The sequence below is a fragment of the Temnothorax curvispinosus genome, unplaced genomic scaffold, assembly GCF_003070985.1.
Source record: "Temnothorax curvispinosus isolate PA1 unplaced genomic scaffold, ASM307098v1 QBEX01005169.1, whole genome shotgun sequence".
Taxonomy (NCBI): domain Eukaryota; kingdom Metazoa; phylum Arthropoda; class Insecta; order Hymenoptera; family Formicidae; genus Temnothorax; species Temnothorax curvispinosus.
In genome coordinates, this window is record NW_020214949.1 from 9,372 (window position 1) to 16,345 (window position 6,974).

At 28.2% G+C, this 6,974-nt stretch overlaps 1 pseudogene; it reads right to left on the bottom strand.

Annotated features, from left to right (window-relative positions):
- Window positions 1-1,680: 1,680 nt before the first annotated feature.
- Window positions 1,681-6,974, bottom strand: part of LOC112454610 — a 5,631-nt pseudogene continuing 337 nt past the window's right edge.

The following is a 6,974-nucleotide window of genomic DNA, read 5'->3' on the forward strand; positions in this document are numbered from 1 at the left end:
ACTTTTATTTAATTATTATTATAAATTTGAAACTTATTTTAAAATATATTTATAAGACATTTTGTAACCGTTCAAATCAACAATATATTTTATTACACTAACTGTAAATGTTAAATAATATTAAGTAATCATATGAAAAGATAATAGATATATTTTCTAAAAATAAGTATTACAGTGTAACGTCTGATATTTTCTTGATATTAAAAACAATTATAAAACATTAAAAACGATAACATTAAAAACAATTATAAAAGTCTATTGTATTAAAAAATATATATATATTTAATAAATATTATATAATAAAAAATATAGTGTTATATTCTACATTTGTGTAATATAAAAATTGACTGAATACTTAAATAATAAATTGGCACAAAAGCAAATAATACTAAATGATGTTTTTTAATTCTTTTGGCTTAAAATTGTTATTTTTATATTTTATTAATATATGTATTTTATTTGTATAAGAAAATTTATAAATGTTAAAATCAATTTATATAAAGAAATATATTTTATTGTAGATATTGGAAACTGCTCAGCTTTATTTCTTTATAATTTATTATATAATCTTTTCACTACGGACAATAATTTTTATTTGTTAAATTTGTTATTTGTACTAAAAGATATTAAATAAAATAGTATTTTTATTTAAAATTATTTAAAATAAATAATTAAAATTTAAATATTTATTAATAAACATTTAACAAAGTATTTATTAATTTATTAATAATTTATTAATAATAAAATACGTAAGTTTAAAGTATATATATTGTGTACATATATACAAGCTATTTCATTTTAATCAATCAACCCTAAACATTTTTTTGTGATTTTAGAAAGAAATATTTCAGACAAAAATTGTTTGGTTTGAAAGGAAACATATGATTCCAATATAAGACGTGTCATACATGTCATTATTTTCAGGAAATTTTAAAGAAGACTAATTTCTTAAATAGAATTTAATTTTTTTTAAATAAAAATTGTTGATCTTGTCGAGACGTTTTTAAAACACTATAATAAAGCTCTCTTTTGTTGAGAATTTCCTGAAATATTTAAAATTTTATTATAATAATTTTAAAATAAAATATAAAATATCTCGTAAAGTGTTCATTTTTCGATAACCTTGCCTTCATACTTTTATACATAAATTATGAGAGAATCAAATGTAAAAAAAAAAACAAAAAAATTATTTTAAAAAATTTGACTGCATTTTATAGACATTTAATTTTACAAAATTGCAAATGTAAAAATTATTATTATTTACTTCCTTTCATTATTCTACATATAAAAGTATGAAAGTATAGTTATAGAAAAATGAATTATACTTCACGAGATATTTCATATTATAACAAAATTTTGAATCTCGAGAAATTCTTAATGAAAGAGAGCTTTATTACAGTGTTTCGAAAACGTCTCGAGATGTATAACTTTTATCTCAAGAAACAAATCAAGTTCCATTTAAGAAATTAATAAGAATCACAAATAAAAAAGTTTTTGGGAATGATCGATTAAAATGGAATGTGTATATATGTATGTATATATGTATATATATATATATATATATATATATATATATATATATATGTATATATATTTAATAAAATGTTTTGTCATGCAATATCAATGGCTCTTCTACATGTAGCGTTATATGCAAGTTTTTTTTTATATTTTTAAGCTTCATAAATCTTTGATAGTCATAAATTAATGTACGAATATAAAAAGAAAAGAATTTTAGGGCCAAAATTTAGGGTTACTTTGACCAAATTCCGATTAACTTAATCGTTGATTGAAGGATTGCTAACATGAGAAAATAATTAGTTTAACCATTTTTAAATTGTATTTCTGGCGATATAATCGTCCTAACCCAATCTTTTGCTACATATCTCTTCGTATATTGTAGAAAAGAAAGATACATAAGAAAAGATTAGATTAGGACACTTATATCACCATAGTTACACCAATTATTTTGTTAAATTAGCAACTCTTTAATCAACGATTAAGTTAATCGGAGTTTGGTTGAAGTGGCCCTTAGTAGCATTTTCTACATGATTAAATCCATTATATGTAGACTGCAGATTATTCAAAGCTTATTTCATGTCCTCTTAAACTGTAAATACTATCCCTTTCATACCATCATTTATATAGAAAACTTCTAAAGGTATATATATATATATATATATATATATATATATATATAATTCTGAAAAATAAAGTCAAAGCCTCCACCAGTAATATTTTAAAGTTTCTGTGTAGTTACCGCGGCCATATTAAATTTCTTGCTATCAAAACAAGAAATGACTCTATTTTGTCGTGTATGTTATTCTCAAATAAGAATATTTCAATAAAAAAATCACTATACATTGTTTTAAACATTTCTAAAATTGACCGAAATTATCCTTTTCCCTCGACAATAACCATAAAACAAAACTTAAACATACAAGAAAACAAACCGTTTGGTGATTATCGAAAGGAGTAGAAAATATTCCTCTACATGTATTCCTTGCAAATCTGATTTTTTTATCAATTGTATGAGTTTCACGAATACGTTAAACATTATAGCACAAATACAGAGCAAATAATAAAAAAATTACACGCACAACAAAATAGAGTTATCAACATGTCACAAAGAATATAATTCTTTATTGGACAGAATTCTTAATTTTAACGCTACGTCATCACCGTCAACGCGGAGTTTTCGCTTCAGAGACCAGGATTATATTCTCTTTTTCGCAGACTTTGAAGACTTTGATCAAAACTTGAGCATCCGTTAACTTTCCATATCTTAACATAGCACATCGTGACTATATAAATTTGATAATCTCCTTCCTGTTGCATGTGAAAGCAAATCTGATTGTGACTATAAACTTCCATCATTTGATATAATGCCTGTTGAGCTCCGTAAATCATACTGTCTGCTTCATCTAAAATAATAATTTTATATTTTTCTTTTAAAAAATTTAAATTGCAAGTTAAAAAAGTTATAAAAATATAAATTTTAAGAAAAAAATTTTACCTATCCTTTACAAAATTCTTTTTCTTTATATAACTGGCCCAACTCTGAGGTTCCAGTACGAGAACTCCACCAGGGCATAATTACGCGTGCATGCACTTGAAAGCTTGTTTTAATCTGACATCGCCAAAATTCAAATAAATCCACTTGGTGATGGATAAACATAAAATTGTGTCGAATTGTGTCTGTTCTGCACATAGAAGTGCGTTGTTTCAAGCACATAATTACCCTGAAATCAAGCATGTTTAATATAATTTAGTTCATCAGATGACTGTAATGAAAATGTTAGTTTAGTTGCAACAACTAATGTATATATGTATACATTCTGCGCGCGCGTACGCGTGTGTATGTGTATCCATGTACTGTATGTGTATACATGTAGAGTTAAATGTGTTACCTGTACAAAAATGATATTATATGAGTATCCCTTATGTTGTTTATTTTTTGTAAATCCTAAGATATCTACAGGTCCATAACTAATTGGCATCGACATGGGAAAGAAGCTAACGTCTGAATAGTCTCTTTTGTCATTATCCTCATTGCTCGCTGTACTTTGCACGCAATTAACATAGTATTTCACATTCTTCCAAGCGATATTTATTAATGTTCTATCAATATCAATCCCGGTACACTCTTTGCACCAAAATCCCTGGCAACTGATAAAGTAATATGGCCAATATTGCATCCAATATCCAGAATGTCCTTCAACAGGAATAGTTCCTTTCGCTGTGCAAATATTTTTAATCTAGGATCTACTTCATGATGAAGATTTCTGTACCCATAGTATCTGTTGATTTTATTTTTTTTTATAAAAAAACATGGCAAAAATTATTCTTTTATTTTCTAATCCTTATTTTTTATTTTTTCATATAAAAAACTTATTGGGAATATATATTTTATAAATTAAAAAAATTGACGTATTAGATAACAATTATCTAATTTTATAAAAAAATAAAATTTGAGTAAATATGAAACATTTATATTTATAATGCAACAAAGAAGCTTTTAACTTTGACAATAAAAAGAACGTAATAAAAAAAGTAAAAATGTGTACTTACTGGAAGGTCAGCCATACTATTTCTCCTTATTTTTAATTCCCTCTTATTATTAACACTTGATCCCCTAAACGAGCTCGATACACATAATCACTTCAAGAGTATAAATAATATCGGATGACGCACTAAAATCAAATATGAAATCTGGAAAACAAAGTCAAAAATGTATGTTAATGAGTGTGTGTAGTATGCTGTGTGTCTGCAGCGACGAACTCGAGCTTAACGAACTCGTAGATTCGTTAAAGGATTATGCGTGCGAATCAATTATTCTCCCTGCGGGTGCTAAGAGTCACTATTTTCAACATCTATTAACAATTAACCGACGGTTAACATTTCGGAATAATCAACAGATATACGCTATTTTGAAAGTTAACTGTCGGTTTAGAGGTTAATAGACGTTGGAATTATGACTTTAGGCTGATGGCACAGAGAACGAGACATAAGACGCTTATATATCTATAGTCGACAGACGTCTCGTTTTCTGCCATGAACCTAAATGTATTTCAGCTGAATATCTCAGACATGGAGGTGCGATATATCACCGTACCTTCGTCGGCGTTTCGACGGCCTCGTCGTTGCAGCAACACACGTTACGATCGGCCGGATCGGCGTGCGGTTTTCGTACCTCGATACTCGGTACTCGGTACTGTCACGTTACGAGCACTGTCGCGTTCTGCAGCACTTTGTAATAAAATGTGACTCACAGATGATATAATTTTGCGCAGTCGCACCGTATCTTACCGCGTAAAAAAATGTGTCTCAAATATGGGCAAAACATTTGCGACTGGTTCCATCAGAAACTCGAGACATCATCGTCTTTTCTCTTCGAGCGGCCTGTGCGACCACAAAGTAGCTCGATTTACTCGTATCCGCGGTCTTCGATCAACTTTTCGTTGACGCCTCGTATACAACGGCGTTACGCGTTACGCGACTCCCATTCGAACTGACAAGATACTATAGAACCATAGAACTTATTGACATACAAAGCATCCACACCGCGTAAGTTGTGTACGCATATAATAACTAAAATGATTTAATTAGCTGACGCTCAAAGACGCGATAGTTAAACACCAAATTCAAAACCGTACGAATTCAAAGAACAAAATTAAGCATTAGATTACGATTAATTAGTTTTTGAAAAGTAACACTAATTTCTCCAACGTTTTTTCCACCACTTAATTCCTCCAACCATGTATTTTCGTGTCCCACGTGTTTTTCAGTATGTTAATAATTTTGAAAATTTCCTAAAAAATTATTATATTTTTATACCTTCGACTAAAAATCAATGTAAAAAAAATTTGGAAATTATTTATTTAAATATTTTTTTACAACAATTATATATTAAAAAACGGCTTGCAAAGCTGCTTAGGAACGGTTTTTCCAAAATTTTAGCCAAATTAATTAACGAATCTCATTAAATTTATGCTCGTATTAATCAGTAAGATCAGCCGCAACCAGCTACAGAACCAGATTTTCCATTTTGGCTCTTAAAAAATTTATAATAAATAAAATACGGACTCGCAGCTAAGCAACCCGACAGAGGTCGGCATCTTTGATCTTTCGGTTTCCGATTTTCCGCCATGTTTCTCGGTGGACCATCGACGTATCAACGGTTAAAGGGCCCCGGGTTGTACAAGTAACACTACCCAAATGTCATACGCCGATTTTTTTGAAACTGTGCACACATGTAAAACTTCGAAAAATATTTGTGTCGTGTTTTTTAATTTTTGCTTATAAAGCGTTTTAAGAGTAGAAACTACCCCCGAAATATTAACCTTCTCAATTCTATGTATAACAATCCTTTAGGCCATGCACGTCGATTTGTTGTAAAAATACGAACCAGAAAACCCTGAAAATTCCTAGAGATAGTATTCTGATGCAAAAACCATTTGGGATAACGTATATAGGATTGAGAAGGTTAATATTTCAAGAATAGTCCCTATACTCTTAAAAAACGCTTTATAAGCAAAAATAAAAAATATGACAAAAATATTTTTCGAAATTCTACATGTGTACACAATTTCAAAGAAATCGGCCTGTGACACTTGAGTAGTGTTACTTGTTAGATGTGCAAAAAAACTGTATACATTATTCACTCTTATTAGGAATGGCCTAGGTAGAAGCACAATAAAAGATTATATGTACAAGTGCGATTACTGAATAGCAATGTTTCGATGAATTGCTCGAATACTAATTATATCTGAAATAATTATTATAAATTATAAAATTAAAGTGGAAATTATAAAAAAAATAGTCTAATTTATTATTTGTCATTCAAAATTTTATATTTGTAATAAAGTTCAATTAAAATTAATAATGTAAAAACAATATAATTTTTGTAAATTTACATTTATTGTCCATACAGCAATATATATATATTTATTAAATACATTTACATGTATACATTTTATATGTTAACATATACGGTAGTATTCATTCGTGTTTTCAAATTTTCTTTATCGTATCAATTTCTTTTTTATGCGCTTCGCATAAACCCTCATCCGGTTTTGAGAATCAGACTTATTATTCATGCCTCTATAAGTGTACAATATATTCTAAAACCAAAATATAAAATAAATTTTTAATTACTGAAATACGTATATGATAACGTATTCCACTACATGTATCTCGATCGATATAATATTTACCTGTACACAATAATAAAACACGTTGACTCTTTCTGACACCAAGGCAAGCTGATTCAACAAACATGACAGAATCGTGTCAATTTCTTTCTTATGCGCCTCGCATAAATTATTCTCATCCGGTTTTGAATCAGGCTTATTATTCTTGCCTCTGTAAGTGTACAATATATTTTGAAATCAAAATATAAAATAAATTTTAAATTATTGAAATATGTGAGTGATAACATTTTGCTACATGTATTTCGCTCGATATAATATTTACCT